This window comes from Myotis myotis, unplaced genomic scaffold, assembly GCF_014108235.1.
Source record: "Myotis myotis isolate mMyoMyo1 unplaced genomic scaffold, mMyoMyo1.p scaffold_m19_p_6, whole genome shotgun sequence".
Taxonomy (NCBI): domain Eukaryota; kingdom Metazoa; phylum Chordata; class Mammalia; order Chiroptera; family Vespertilionidae; genus Myotis; species Myotis myotis.
This window is the reverse complement of record NW_023416368.1, coordinates 52,379,638-52,396,850: the sequence shown is the minus strand read 5'-3', so window position 1 is coordinate 52,396,850 and position 17,213 is coordinate 52,379,638. Positions and strand designations below refer to the sequence as shown.

The 17,213-nt window shown below is 41.6% G+C and overlaps 1 pseudogene; it reads left to right on the top strand.

Annotated features, from left to right (window-relative positions):
- The first annotated feature begins 12,435 nt into the window (after nucleotides 1-12,435).
- On the top strand, nucleotides 12,436-14,333 carry LOC118658997 (annotated as a pseudogene).
- Nucleotides 14,334-17,213: the final 2,880 nt, after the last annotated feature.

The following is a 17,213-nucleotide window of genomic DNA, read 5'->3' as shown; positions in this document are numbered from 1 at the left end:
ATTCCAGCCAAGGGCACATGCCTGGGTTGCAGGCTCCTCCCCACCCAGGCCCTGATTGGGGCTAATGCAGGAGGCAACCAATCTATGTGTTTCTCTCACATTGATATTTCTCTCTTTTTTTCCCTCTCTCTTCCACTCTCTCTAAAAATCAATGGGAAAATATCCTTGGGTGAGGATTTTTTAAAAATGCAGAAGAAACTTTCAAAGTTCTTTCTTTGAGCCACATTGAATTCGTAGGCAGGAAAGAAAGGAAAGGGAGAGGGAGATAGGAACATTAATGATGAAAAAGAATCATTGATTGGCTGCTTTCTGCAATTCCCACACTGGGGATCAGCCCACAACCCAGGCGTGTTTCAACCAGGAATCTAACCATTACCTCCTGGTTCACAGGTTGATGCTCTACCACTGAACCACACCGGCTGGGCAGGCCTTTTCTTCTTAATGATCTCTATTAGGGTTAGGGAGGTAGTGGAAGGATGGTAATGACAAACTGATATGGCTGCCTAGTGCACAATGACCTCATACTCTTCCTTCGGGTACAGAATCTGTCCCCTTAATCTACAGAATAGACCTGTGACCAGCCTGAGCTAATCATGGTACTTTCTATGCTCAGTCATAGAAATTCATTCAAGGGTTGGAAACATGGTTCGAGCCTGGCCAATCAGAGTCCTACTCCAGGATTTTATAACCTAACACTAGATGAGAGAAGCCTCTTTTCTCCTATAGATGATGAAAGCCCAGGACTGAGTAAAACCCTGTTTTCCACCATAAAGAAAGAGCCTCTTCTCTATAGTAAAATGGAATAAAATGAATATGCATTGTAAAGAAGAAATGAGATTCAGAAAATTATGTTATTTAGTGTTTGAGTGCTTGGTTCCAGTCATTGAGGACTTCAACATTGCTATAGGTCCTAAAAACCATAGTCAATTATCTGAGTTATTCCAGTTAGTCTTTCAATTTAGCTCAAATTTTATTTAAACTGAATTGCATTGAGTTTCTCTTCTTACAAACAAAATATTCCTGAGATTATACCCTGTACAGACCAAATCAGCTTCCCTGAAGGCGGGAATAAAGATAGGAAAAGTGATGATTCCAGTAAACATAAACAAATCCTACACATGCAATCAGAAAGTCCTTGGCATTATTCCACATACAGCCAAATGTGACCATTAGAAAAGGATTTTCTAAGATGCTAGTATGATATCAAAGATCCTATACATACTAATCAACCAGTTGTTAAATAGAGCTCTGTGGGAGGCCTTGGCCAGTCCTGCTGGGCCCAGCCCCTCCTAAGTATGGAATAAATAGCGTATACCACAGGCTTGTCTTCAGAACATAACTGCAACACATCTATGCCTGCAATGTCTAGTAATTATTGGGTAACCTATGGTGGACTAAACACATCCCACATATCTTTTCTAGTAGATATGTGGGGTGTGTTTAGTCCACCATAGGTTACCCAAAATGGTGATGTGGCATACCAGGAATTGTACTTGGAATCAGTGTTATCTGGATGGTAAAGATTGATAAGGCTTTTCCCTTCTTCCAACTTTATAGAAAGTATAAAAAAGTTTTCAAGTTGCATGATTGATGAGAAGTTTTGTGAGCCTCTCGTTGGGGCTTCTCCCAATCTAAGGGAACCAACCATGGTCATACAAAATGCCACTGCCACTAACCCAGGCCTCTCTCCTGTGAAGAACTGGGTAGACTCAAGAAACCACAGTCAACAAGTATCTCCCATCTTGATATTTCCTGATGCTTTTCTGCAAGTGTTTTTGGAACTGTCACAATAGCATATAACTTTTGTAAGATTTCTGTGTCAATATGCAAAGCCCTGGTCCGGTCCTATGAAGAACTACTTCAGAACTATCTTCATAGATATCAAGAAATACTGGGAAATGTGGAATCTAGTGAAGTCTTTGTCAGTATCTAGGCCAGAGAAAGCTGGGGTAACGTAGACATTCAGCCTTAGTTGTTACTAAGAGGTAGACAACTTCAGTGCCTACATTTTATACCTTAACTGCTACTATATGCTTCAAAAGAAATGTGAGTTATTAACACGTAACCCAGATGTCAGATGAGTCCCCCTCCCCCCCCCCTTTTTTTTGGTTAATTCTCACTTGAGGATATTTTTTCAAAAAGAGTAGGATGGAGGGAGGGAGGGGTGAAAGAGAGAAACATTGATGTGAGAGAGACACATCAACTCGACTGGTTGCCCCGCCAGTGGGTGGGGAGCAAACCCCACAACCCAGGTACATGCCCTTGACTGGGAATTGAACCCAGGACCATTCTATGCATGGGCCAACACTCTAACCACTTAGCAACACTGGCCAGGACCCTTTGCCTTTTAAGATGGTTCAAAATCCCATTCCAAATTTCTCCATTGAAAGTCCAGTGCTCATCCCCGCATTTCTGGGAATTCCCAAGGGACTTTCGCTCTCATTGGCATTTCTGGCTCTGAATGCTGCTTCCTCTGACTAGTTTATCTGGTAGATCATCTTGCCATGTGGCACACAGTGTCCCTACCCTGCATCACATTCACCCAAACATGGAACTCAGCCCCTTGATTCCCACAGGACACCTGCTCACACATGCTCTGCCTTTACACAAGACATTTGTGTATATCGTAAGATTTACTAAAGATTTGGGACAGTGAAAGTGGGGCTTACATCACAGAGATAAAAAGTTCACAAAACTGAACATTGCATATTCAATATCTTAAAAGACTTTCGGCTGTACTACTGTATTGTCCTCCTAGTTGCTCTCACACATTGCCAGCCTGCTCGGTTTTTCCCACCTCTGTGCAGTCTAGCTATGACTGTTCTTTCTTTATCTCCAGCTACCCATGCCCTTATGATGCACCTCCTACCCAAGCAGTCCATGGAGTACAGGTATTTCCCTAAAACAGATTCTGGTTATAGCAGTTAAGGTTTTCCCTCCTAACGTACACAGAATAAATTAAATCCTGAAACTGGAAGATGCTAAGGCATATAAAATCTCTCAACTTACTTCATATCTCTTAAGTCTGAAGAACATTGTTCATGAACCCAGTTCATTTCCTGCAAGTCCCACCAAGCAATGATATTGTTACTAGACCCTTGGAAATTCTTCTGTTAGAACATGTAGGTTTTTAATAATATATAATAATTTAACCCCAAATTAAATTTTAAAAAACACATTCACCAGAATTGGAAAGGAAGTTAGATTCCTTCCTGTAGCAGAACATGTGGGATTGAAGGATTTAAATGACAGCAGGAAACAGCTGGTGTCCGGATAGATGTGTTTGTCCTCTAACGTGATTAATAAGCACATCGTTTTGAACGTAAAATGGCCGTTTTCCCAATTCCACATGATCTTTCCAGCCAAAGAAACTGTTTATCTTCTATGTGGATAGAAGCCTCGGATAGGGTGAGGCCTAGTGTCTCCTCTGGGGAGGACGGGTAATGGAATACGAAAGGCGGAATGAGACAGGGATCTGAATTCTTCCCTTTGAGTCCAGAAATAGCTGGCATGGGCCGTTCCTGGGCACCGAGGGCTGGGGTTTTAATGCTGTGGCCTAAGTTCCCAGCTACTTAAAACCAATTGGACAACAGGAGATCAGGTGATTGTCGTTAGCCCTCTTTCCTGCTCAAACTGCGCAGGAGTGTCTATTCCGCCAGCCTGGCAGCTTCAACTCCTCCCACCCCCAGAAAGGGCTTGATGTCTCATCGACTCAGTATAAACTGTCTCCCCCACATCTCACTGCCCTGCAGCCCCAGCCACCTCTGTGCCGTTCCCCAAACACATGAGATGTGCTCTGGTCCTGGAGTCTTTACCCTACTGCTTCTCTTACTGGAGAGGAGGTGTCTCCCTACATCCGCTCAGACAGGCTTTCTCCCACCACCTTACCTCAGCAGGATCCTCAGCACCCTTTATTCCTCTTCCCTTCTTTATCTTTCTTCATGGAACTTGCTACCTGATGAGACAGGCATGCACTGCATAAGGACATCTCCAGGCAAGGACAGACCTCATATACAAAGATGTGGTAGCATAGTAAAGTCATGACGTCATAGCGCAATGCAGTCCGAGTTTGGTGTAAGCCAACCTACTGTACTGCCAGTTTGTATAAAAGTACAGCACATATAATCATACTAGAGTCCCAGTGCACGGATTCGTGCACCAGTGGGGTCCCTCTGCCTGGCCTCCACCCTCTCGAAATCTGGGACCCCTCAGGAGATGTCAGACTGCTGGTTTCTGCCCCACCGGCAGGCCAGGCGGAGGGACCCCACTGGTGCATGAATCTGTGCACCAGGCCTCTAGTATGCATATAAGATCTTTGGTTAATCTCTTTCCGTCCTCCCCCTCTCCATTTCCCTCTGAGATTCATCAGTCTGTTCCATGTTTTCATGCCTGTGCTTTGAGTGTCTGCCCCCTGGTGATCAGTGCATGTCATAGCTACTGGTCAAACGGTCAAACAGTCACTTAGGCTTTTATATACAGTAGGTCCTTGGGTTACGTCGGAGATCCATTCCTATGGCACGATGTAACGCGATTTTTGCCGTAAGTCAGAATCCAACTACATAAGCACCTACGTCACTCACGTGGAGCACATACACAGCAGTAATGAAGTGAAACAGTAAAAAAATTTTAAAAGAAAGATAACAATTCCTGACCTTTACTTGTGGTAAATAAATAATAAAAAACATAAAGCACATATGTACATACGTCGAAATGACGGAACTTTTTTTTTTAGTAAATAAATGGGACGTAAGCACAGAATGATGTACGTCAAGTCCAACATAACCCGAGGACTGTCTGTATATACTAGAGGCCCAGTGCATGAAAATTCGTGCAAGAGTAGGCCTTCCTTCCCCTGACTGCTGGCACCGGCTTCCCTCCGGCAGGCACCCGGGACCTGGGCTGCCTTCCCTCGGGCTGCCTGCAGGCACCCGGGACACAGGCTGGCTTCCCTCGGGCCCCGGCTTAGTCAGGAAGAACGTCCAGAATGATGTCCAGAAGATGTCCTGTCTAATTAGAAGATATGCCCTGGCCGACTATAATCATATATAGTCCATGATACTTGATAATAATAGTAAATGACTATGTTACTTTTTTATGCATTTATTACACCATACTTATTGAGTGCACTGTTTCTATTTTTAAAACTTCGCTGTAAAACAGTATGTTACACTGGTAGCTCGTGTTTATTGTCTCTCGATTGCATAACTTTTCTCATTCTTGATTTAATCTCATGTTTTTTTGTACAGTAACATGCTATGTATTAGGCTTATAGCCCACAAGCAATAGGCTAGACCAGCAATTTTCAAGTGGTGTGTCACAAGAATTTTTAAAACATTCAATACTTGACTATTTAGTCAAGGGCACTGGCCTCTTTTCTTTTAGATTGTTAAATTTAAATAAAAAATGAGAACAGCCAACACACAACAATAGCTGTCTGGTGTGAAGGAATAAAAATTATACCTTTTTTCTTTGCCATATTGGCAAATATATATTTTTTGGTGTGCCGCAGAATTTTCGTAATTAGTTCATGTGTGTCATACGAAGGTTGAAAATTGCTGAGCAAGACCATATAGCCTAGGTGTGCAGTAGGCTATGCATGCCCTCTAAGATGTTAGCACAACGAAATTGCCTCACAACGCATTTCTCTGAATGTATCCCTGTCATTAAGTAACACGAGACTGTATATTGTAATTTATTGTCTGTCACCCTTCCAGAAAATCCCAGAGGTCAAGGAGTTTATTCCGTTCATCACTGTATATTCTGTACATAGTGACCCTGACACAGTTTATCAAATTAACAAATGAATGAATGAGTGATAACCCCAGAAGAAACTGGGTAACTTAGTGGTTTGGGGCAGGGACTTTTGAGATAGCAAATCTGGTTCAAGTTCTGGCTCCTCTATTTATAAGCTGTCTGGACTTCACCGAGTTGCTTACCCTATTTCACAGGATTATTGTACAGACTAAAGGAGGTAACATGAAATTCATTTAGCAGAATGAGCATCCTTGTTACCCCAATATTCCAGTCCTCTTATTTTATACATGAGGAACCAGAGGTAGACTGAAGCAGAAGGACTGGGCAGCAGCTCCAGTCTCAGAGCTATCTTGTGCAGAGAAGGAAACAAATCTCCCATTCCTCCATAAAGACATCATCAACCAATGTCAAGACCCTTAAAAACATACATTCACTTTGACTGAATCCTATTTCTGCAGATATAGCCCAGAGAAATAATCACCTACATAGGCAAAAATTTAGCTATACAGATTTTTACCACAGTTTTGTTTATAATAGCAAGAAATTAGTACTATACTACGTGTCCACTAGGAAACTGATTTGATAAATTATGGTATAGCCATCTGATGTAATGTGACATGGCCATTAGAATGAAATTGTAAAATAGTTAATAAGATGAGAAAATGCTTATATGTACTTAAATTTGAAAAGACTAACATCCACCAAAAGCCTGAGTGGTTGGAATCAGAATTAATTGTGTTTTCTTTGTGCTTCTCTGAATTTCCCATATTTTCTTCAGAAAATAGGCATTATTTTCATAAGAGTCTTTTAAATAAAAACAATAATAGTTTGTTAGTCTCTTAACAATGTGTTACTATGTTTTACCAGGTAGAACCATGAGAGATGCTTAAATTTGAGAAAGTTTCTTGAATCCTGATGGAATGAAATTATTTTCCAAATGTCATGATTTAAGTGAGCAATCCCCCTAAAGGTTTTGGCACATGGCTGATTCCAGAGTATTCCAGCTCTGCGACCGTTAGGACCAACTGCTGTGTGTTCTGAACATCCACATTTCTCTATATTAGCACATTTAACAGATGACCTTAGCTATGCTGAATTTTTAAAAACAAAATTGACTTATAGCATTACTCATTAGATTTAAATACGAGGGTGATTCATCATTTACAGTAAATCTATTAGATAGATTACACTGCAAAATTCGCCATTGTCAGTGTGGCAGGCCTGCCTGGAAATTAAGAATGGGAAAGGAAATTGAAGGAGAGAGATTCCTGTCCGTGATTTGAAATTTAAACTTAGATAGCTATGGCAAGCATCCGAGACTCAGCCAAAGAGGACAAGGCATCTGTCACATGTGTAAGATATTCCACTCTAATAATAGCCTAGGATCTTTTTTGGAACAGGTTAATGCCTTGCTTCATAAGGAAAAACCTTGCATGTTAAAATACTTTTAGGAGTATTTCCTTACCTCTTAGTTTTTTTCACAATATAACTGGACTGCATATGTGATACATGCAACAATGATTGGGTTTCTGCTGGTTAAATATAGTCCCAAACCAACAGCATGTTCAGCTGGGGGCCCTCACTCACCAGATGTTCTTCCATTAATAGTGAGTGAGCTCATCCTTGGTGTGGAAGGTTATTCATTTGGGAGAGAATAATGAAAGTGAGACAATCATTACGTCACCTTTTCCTGTACATTATTCTCCCCTGCAGCTAACAAGGCAGACAAGCTGCCCTGTTAGTTGTAAGCTAACTCATGTTCTTGCTTTTTTAGATCTACATCAAGTGAATCATGAGCTAATTCTAGTCCAAATTAATTTTTAATATATTATCTGATAATTTATATTTGGAGAGTTAGACTTTGGGGTGTTCTTTGTTATATAGTCAAGCATCCTGACTTCCTGAGGTGTGATTACCAGCACTTGACTCCCAGAGGCACTATCCTCCCTTTACGCCTTTGCCAGGGTTATCTCATTTTCCTCAGTTGGCCATTTGGGAGGCAGACACTGCTGTTTCTAGAAACACAAAGACTTCTGAATGAGTAAACTTTTAAAATAATGCTCATGAGATCATGTCCTTTTTTGTTTGAAGGATTCATTTGGTGCTATCATCAAACCACAAATTCAAGTTCAGAGTAAACCCAATTTATAAATAATATAGCAAAAAGAGGCTATATATATGTGTGTGTGTGTGTGTGTGTGTGTATATATATATATATATATATATTCATACTAACATATATGTTACATGTTTTATTAAAAATAAATCATTATGTGAGGTATTTTTAAAGAAATTATACATTTATTAATTAAGAATCCAACTTGTTGCTGAATTTTATTGCAGCCTTCCTTTAAATACAGTAATAACTCAGCAGCAAGCAATTTTATTAAATTTCTTTAAAAGGCTTTTAACTTTCTGCCAAGGAAGTTAACTGACCTTGTTTTTCTAGTGTTTATCATTATGGAATACAATTATAAGGAAAAGTGAAACATCTAATAATAACCCACTTGATGAAGCTGTCTTTTTTGTTTTGTTTTTTTCTAAAATTTTGCGTTTATTCATTTATTTTATTGAGGTACAATTGACCTATAACATTATATTCATTTCAGGTATACAATATAATGACTCAATATTTATATATATGGCAAACTGATCAACACAATAAGTCTAGTTAACACCTGTCACCACACATAGTTACATAATTTTTTCTTGTGATGAGAACTTTTAAGATCTTGAGACCACATTTTGGGTTGGAGATTAAGGCATATCTTCCAAAAGACTTTCATGTGTCTCTTAGCCAGCAGATCAACAAAAGAGAGAGAAATTGCTTGTATTTTTGTTTAGCACGTTTTTTTATTTGCTATCACATGAAAGTGAAAACAGAACTTCTCCAATGCCTCAGTAATTAAAAGGGAGTCATTAATATGCTGAGACACAATAAGTTGAATTTTTTCTCAGTGGGTGGCCTTACAAATACACACACACACACACACACACACACACACACACACACACAGTGGCTCTGATCTAGCCAACCATATGGTCCTCATTTTCTATATCTATTTCTATCTGTTAACTCAAGAATTCTGCCACTGTAAGACTGCTGACTGACCTTTTGCCCCTTGTTTCCCTCTTGTATTAAACAGATGGCTTAGCTTGAAACACTTCTTGGGTGCTGTTTTCTTCAGTTTTCCTCACATAGGAAAAAGAGTTCAAGGCTAAATGCTTAGTAAAAAATCACATTTGCATTATTATTTTCTTTTAAGGTGTTCCCCATCTCTGTGTTGTCTAAATCCTTTTATTTTTGTATTTTGTTCATTTAAGGCCATAGTCTTACTGTCTCCTTTTCCACCAAGAAAGAAAGGATCCTGAATGATTTTAGGACATGAAGAGTCAGAATCAATAAACAACCAAGCAAACACTGAGAGCCCACCCTGGGCCTTACATCCCACTAGACATTACAGGAAGTTGTAAGTGGTTCCTGGCAAAGCCAGAACGTCTGCTGCCTGGGTGTCCACGAGCTCTGGAGTCTCAGGCTGGGTGGGACCGTGGAGAACTGGATAACACAAGCTCAGGCTGAAAGGACAGCTGGTCCTCAGCTCCAGCCAACTGCTGCCATGTGGGAATGTAGGCCCAGTCTTGCCAGGTCAGCTAGTTTTTCCTCAAATTTTAGAAATCAAGATTTTTTGCATGAAATCTCTCCATTTAAAAAGTTGTCAACTAACTCAAACTTAAAAAAAAAAAAAAAAAAAACCGCTATGTGGGCCAATAAATATGCAGGCCAAATCAAATAAGTCTGCAGGCCTGATCTGGCCTGGGGCCTGCCAGTTTGTACCTTCTGCTTTACAGTTTAAACTCCCTCAGAGCTTTAAAATGCTTACTTCTCAAAATGACTTGGTCACAATTATAATGATCTATGTACATTTTGTGAGGAAAAACCTTGAATAAGGTGGCTTGTCTACAAATTCTAAACAATAAAACCTGCCACTCCAGGCACTTAGCACCACAAGGCAAAGTAACTTCTTGACAGAATTTTTTCCTTCCAAATAATTCAAATAATTGTTTTGACACCATATAAATGTGTTCTAAATTATGTATGTATCAAGTCTTAACATATTTTTTAGGATCAAGTCTGTATCAGCATTCCCTCCACACGTACACATATAGAATACTATCCAATAACAAAAATGACCACTATGAGAGATTATTTTAGGTTCCTGCAAGATTCTTATTGCTAGAAATAACAAGTGATTGGCAAGGATGTGGAGAAATTAGAACCCTTGTACACTGATGGTAGAAATGTAAAATGGTGCAGCCAGAATGGAAAACAGTGTGATGAATATTCAAAAGTTAAAAACAGAATTACCATATGATCCAGAAATTCCACTTTTGAAATACACACACACACACACACACACACACACATATACACACACACATATAGATATATATTAGAGATCCAGTGCACAAAACTCATGCACTGGCAGGGTGAGTGTCCCTCAGCCCAGCCTGCACCCTCTCCAATCTGGGACCCCTTGGGGGATGTCCGACTGCCGGTTTAGGCCCGATCCCACACTGGCAATCAGACATCCCTCTCACAATCCGAGACTGCTGGCTCCCAACCACTCGCCTGACTGCCTGCCTGATTGCCCCTAACCGCTTCTGCCTGCCAGCCTGATCACCCCCTAACCACTACCCTGCCAGCCCGGTCGCCCACAACTGCCCTCCCCTGCCAGCCTTGTCACCCCCAATGCCCTCCCCTGCTGGCCTGATCGCCCACAACTGCCCTCCCAAGCCGGCCATCTTGTGGCTATGGGCACCACCATCTTTGAGGGCAGGGCAGTCAGTTAGCATATTCCCTCCTTATTTGCTGTGGGCACCACCATCTTTGAGGGCGGGGCAGTCAATTAGCAAATTCCCACTTTATTGGCTGTGGGCACAGCCATCTTTGTGATGGCATGAGGGTCAATTAGCATATTCCCTCTTTATTAGATAGGAGATACACACACACACACACACACACACACACACACACACACGCCCAAGTGACCGGCTGACCAGCCGACCGGTAGCTATGACGCACACTGCCCACCAGGGGGTAGATGCTCAACACAGGAGCAGAAACCACAGGCATGGAAACATGGAACAGACTGATGAATCTCAGAGGGAAGAGGGGGAAGAGATGAACCAAAGATCTTATATGCATACCAGAGACCCGGCGCACGGATTCATGCACGCGTGGGGTCACTTGGCCTGGCCTGTGGGGATCAGGCCGAAACCAGCTCTCTGACATCCCCTGAGGGGTCCTGAATTGTGAGAGGGTGCAGGCCAGGCTGAGGGACCCCACCAGTGCACAAATCCGTGCACCGGGCCTCAAATATATATATATATTTAAAAGAATTGAAGGCAGAGCCTAGAAGAGATATTAGTATACCTGTACTCATAGCAACATTGTTCAAAAAGTGGAAGCAACCAAAGGGTCCTCCAAAGGAAAGCAACCCAAGTGGACCCTTTCGTTGCTTCCAAATTTTCAGGAAGAAAATTCTGACACATACTATAACATGAATGAGTCTTGTGGACATTATGCTAAATGAAATAAGCCAGCCACCAACAGATACTGTATGATTTACTTACATAAGATGCCTAAAGTGGAAACAAAAAGTAGAATGGTGGTTGCCAGGTTGGGACGGGGAAACGGGAGAGTTGTTTAATGGATGTATTAAACACAGTTCTCCAGAGAAATAGAATCAATAGGTATTCAGACACATAAAGAGAAATTTATTTGAAGGAATTGGTTCATGCAATTACAGAGGCTGGCAAGTCCAAAATCTGCAGGGTAGGCCCTCTGCTGGAGGCCCAAGGAAGAGCCAATGCCACCATTTAAGTCTGAAGGGCATCTACTGACATAATTCCCTCTTCCTCCAGAGAAGTCACTCTTTTATCCTATTCAGGCCATCAACTGATTGCATGAGGCCCACCCACACTATGGAGGCCAATCTGCTTTACTCAAAATCTACCAATTTAAATGTAAATCTCATCCAAAAAACATCCAAAATAACGTTTGACCAGATATCTTGGCACTGTGGTCTGGCCACATTGACATATAAAATTAACCATCACGGTGGTCACGGTGGGATGAAAGGTTCTGAAAATTGGCTGGAAATCAATGTGAATGCACTTAGCAGTACTGAACATTACACTGAAAAACGGTGAACGTGGTGATATGTGTAGTTTACCACAATTTTTAAAAAGGACATTAGCCCCTTCTCCCCCATATTAGTGCTGAGAGTGCGGAGTGTGTGCTCCAGGCTTGGAACACACATTTATTATTTTTTTTAATCTGTTTTACCCTCTCCCCCAAAAAAAATCTGTGTCTCCCCTGCCAGAGACGTTTTTTTCTTCCTTTTTATAAAATAGCCTGGTGAAGCACTCGTCGGTGGCCCCACAGCAGCTCCAAGAAGGAACCAAGAGACCAAGCCTTCTTGCTGCTTCAACACTCCACCCAGCAGCCTGAGGCCCTGCTGTTGAGCAGTTTTCGATTCCAGTGGATTTTTGTCCCCCTGCGCTTGCTCTGGCTCCCCTCCTCCCCTTCTGACCCCCCACTCTTGCCCTCCCCCCGTCGCCCCAGTACCCACTCTCCTCTCACAGAAAGGCCCAAGCCCTGTGGGCAGCTGTGCCCAGATGAACCACGGCAACCCCAGCCACCCCAGGGACTCGCTCTAGGTGAGGAACCTACACCCTGATGTGACCGTGACCGAGGTGACACTCTAGGAGAAGTTCAGGCGCCAGCCTATCCTGTCCATCTGCATCTGCAGGGACATGGTCACCGGCCGCTCCTTGGACAGCACATAGTGAACTTCCAGCAGCCGGCCGCCACCAAGCGTGCTGTGCACACCACGAATTTGGATGTCATAGGGCAAGCCAGTGTGCAGCATGTGGTCCCGGCGTGATCCTTCACTTCACAAATGTGGAGTGGACAACATAGTCATTAGAATTGGGGCAAATCCATTGAGAATAAAGCACTGCATGATACATTTTCTGCTTTCAGTAACATCCTTTCATGCAAGGTGGTTTGTGATGAAAATGGTCCCCAGGGTTATGGATTTGTACATTTTGAGACCCAGGGAGCAGCTGAAAGGGCTATTGAAAAAATGAAGGGGATGCTTCTAAATGGCCGCAGAGTATTTGTTGGGCGATGCAACTCTCCCAAAGAAAGAGAAGCAGGACGGGGAGCTAGGGCAACAGAGTTCACCATGTTCACATCAAGAATTTTGGAGAAGACATGGATGACGAGCGCCTTAAGGACCTCTTTGGCAAGTGTGGACCTGGCTTAAGTGTCAAAGTAATGATGGATGAAGGTGGGACATCCAAAGGTCTTGGATTTGTAAGCTTTGAAAGGCATGAAGAGACACAGAAAGCTGTGGATGAGGTGAATGGAAAGGAGCTCAATGGAAAACAAATCTACTTAGCCAAGCTCATAAAACAGTGGAATGGCAGATGGAACTTAGGTGCAAAGTTGAACACGTGAACCAAGATAGGGCCACCCGATACCAGGGTGTTAACCTTTACGTGAAAAATCTTGATGATGGTATTGATGACGGACGTCTCCAGAAAGAGTTTTCTCCATTTGATACAATCACTGGTGCAAAGTTTATGATGGAGGGTGGTCCTAGCAAAGGGTTTGGTTTTGTACGTTTCTCCTCCCCAGAAGAAGCCACTAAAGCAGTTACAGAAATGAATGGTAGAATTGTGGCTACCAAGCCATTGTGTGTAGCTTTAGCTCAGTGCAAGGAAGAGCGCCAAGCTCACCTCACTAACCGGTATATGCAGAGAATGGCAAGTGTGAGAGCTGTGCCCAACCCAGTAATCTTACCCGCTACCAGCCAGCACCTCCTTCAGGTTACTTCCTGGCAGCTATCTCACAGACTCAGAACCGTGCTGCATACTATCCTCGTCAAATTGCTCAACTGAGACCAAGGGCTCAGGGCGCCAGACCTCATCCATTCCAAAATCTGCCTGGTGCTTTCTGCCCAGCCGCTCCTGGACCACCATTTAGTACTGTGAGACCAGCTTCTTCACAGGTTCCCCATGTCATGTCCACACAGCGTGTTGCTAACACATCCACACAGACAATGGGTTCACGTCCTGCAGCGGCGGCAGCTGCAGCTATGCCTGCTGTCCACACTGTTCCACAGAATAAATATGCTACAGGGGTTTGCAATCCTCCACAACACCTTAGCACACAGCCACCAGTTACCATGTAGCAGCAGCCTGCTGCTCATGTACAAGGTCAGGAGCCTTTGACTGCTTCCATATTGGCATCTGCCCCTCCTCAAGAGCAAAAGCCAATGCTGGGTGAATGGCTGTTTCCTCTAATTCGAGCCAGGCAACCTACTCTAGCTGGTAAAGTCACTGCATGTTGTTGGAGATGGATAATTCAGGGCTTCTTCATGTGCTGGGGTCTCCAGAGCCTCTTCGTTCTACAGCTGATGGAAGCTGTCACTGTTCTTCAAGCCCATTGAGCTAGAGAGGCTGCCCAGAAAGCAGTCAGCAGTGCCACTGGTGTGCCAACTGTTTGAAACTCATCAGGGACCAGGAAAAGAAACTCGTGCCTCACTGAAGAAAAAGACCTACACATCAACAAACTTAAATATTAAGGGGGGGGGGGGAAACATTGCAAAATATAAAATAAATTTTAAAAGGAAAGGAAACTAAACTTTGGACTTTATGTACTGAGCAAATGCCAGGTCTAGCAAACATAATGCTAGTCCTAGATTACTTATTGATTTAAAAACAAACACACACACATACACACACACACATAGTGAAATATAAAAATTAATGTTTTGTAGACCCTGGGAAAAAGAATTTTCAGCAAAATACAAAAACTTAGAGCGTTCCTTTCTTTAATTTTGTTATTCTTTACAGTGGGATAGCTCAAAATATCACTTCTATTTTAAATAACAGAATTGATAACTGAGCAAGGAAACATAATTTGGATTGTAAAATTCTTGCCGTAATAAAAATTTCTTACATGGTGTGATTGGTGACATTCCTGGAGTCCACTTTAAGGATGTCAGAATAACCAGTGTCACTCTTTGGCCTTATATAAAGGCATGAAGAAAAGACCAAGATCACAAGTTTGAATGATGCAAACATGGTAACAATAATCTTTCATATGCTCCCCCTACCGAAAAATATCTTAGAGAGAGAAATTTCCTTTCACTAAATACCAAAAGAAATCTCTCCTAAGGGATGTTAGGGTACAAACTGGATTATATCTTAATTTGAGGGTTTTGCAAATGACCTAAAAAATGTTCTTCATATAGCAAGCTTCTATAAAAGTTGAGAGAGTAATTGTTATATCTCTAAAAGCTATTTCCTTGTTTAATTTTATTTTTCAATTACAGTTTACATTCAATATTATTTTGTATTAGTTTCAAGTATACAACAGTGGTTAGACTCAAAAAGCTATTTCTGTGGGGGTGGGTGGGTGGTTAAGATGACATAATCTAGGTATATCGTTTCCTGGAAATACAATTTTCCTCAGGGATAGAGTATAGAGAGTGAGAGAAATAGAAGCTAGTATGTTTCTTTGATTATTTCTCTCAAATAACAAACTTTTCAAATAAAGTGTTGGTAATAGTGAAATAGTAGTTAATTCATAGTTAATCCCAACCAATGACTATAATTTTAGTATTTTGGTGAACATTGCTATGTACACAGGAAGTAGAATGTGATCCATAACCAAATCCATGCTTCCAATGCATTTCAAATCAATTTTCTGAAATTTTATACTCCTGTTTAAGGATTTTTCACAGGCTAAGTGAGTTATCATTAAATGACTATTATGTTGATCTTAAGTTGAGACTCACATTATTCATACAAGTGTCTGTATGCTAAAGAATGTCTTCTAAATACAAGTCCTAATATTCAGACTTAACAGATGTAACAAGAGGCATCCCTTCTTTGGCCCCACTACTATTCAGCCTTTAGTTTATCCTACTAACAAGATTATATGGGTAATAATGGCTCCCACCATAATGCTGAGGGTCAAGTGATGATCATGGTAGTAAAATAATTATCAATTATAATTTAAAAAGCAATATAAATTCTTGTTACTCTAAATTCTATAGGAAAGATCACTTTAGTGTTTGGTGTGTTTTTTAAATATATTTTTTTGTTGATTTCAGAGAGGAAGGGAGAGATAGAAACATCAATAATGAGAGAGAATCATTGATTGGCTGCCTCCTGCACACCCCCTACTGAAGATGGAGCCTGCAACCCAGGCATGTGCCCTTCACCAGAATGGAACTGGGGCCCTTCGGTCAGCAGGCCGACACTCTAGCCACTGAGCCAAACCAGCTAGGGCTATGTTTTGTGTTTTATTAACAGGTTCTGTAATGACTTTTCCCTCCCCATGAAATTAGAGAGTTAAATAAAGGATAGTGATTGCTGAGGCAAGAAATGAGTGGTCCTACTGGTACAGCCACTATGGAAAACAATATGGAGGCTCCTCAAAAAATTAAGAATAGAGTTACCATATGATCCAGCAGCCCATCTTCTGGGTATCTACCTGAAAAAAATGAAAACATTTATTTCCAAAGATACATGCATCCCTATGTTCATTGCAGCATTATTCACAAAGGCCAAGACATGGAAACAACTGGACTGTCCTTTGATAGATGACTGGATAAAGAAGATGTGCTACATACATACTAGCAATTTTCAATCTTTTTAATCTCATGGCACACATAAACTAATTACCAAAATTCTGCAGCACACCAAAAAGTATATTTTTTGTCAATCTGACAAAAAAAAATAGGTGCAATTTTGATTCATTTACACTGGATGGCTATTATTGTGTTGGCTGTTGTCATTTTTTTATTTGACGATCTAAAAGAAAAGAGGTCAGTGCCCCTAAGTACTCAAGTATTGCATGTTTTTAAAAATACGTTTTTATTGATTTTTAGAGAGAGGAAAGGAAAGGGATAGAGAAACAGAAACATTGATGAGAGAGAAACATCATCAGTTGGCTGTCTTTTGCACGCCCCCCACTGGGGATTGAGTCTGCAACCTGGGCATGTGCCCTGACTGGGAATCGAATCAGGGACCTCTTGGTTCATGGGTAGATGCTCAACTACTGAGCCACACAGCCAGGCAGTATTGCATGTTTTAAAAATTCTCTCAGGCCCTAGCTGGTTTGGCTCAGTGGATAGAGTGTTGGCCTGTGGAATGAAGGGTCCCGGGTTAGATTCCAGTTACGGGTACATGCCCGGGTTGTGGGCTCGATCCCCAGTAGCGGGTATGCAGGAGGCAGCCAATCAATGATTCTCATCACTGTTGTTTCTATCTCTCCCTCTCCTTTCCCCTCTGAAATCAATAAATATATTTAATTAATTAATTAATTAATTTAATAAAAATTCTCTCAGCACACCAGTTGAAAATCATTGATACAT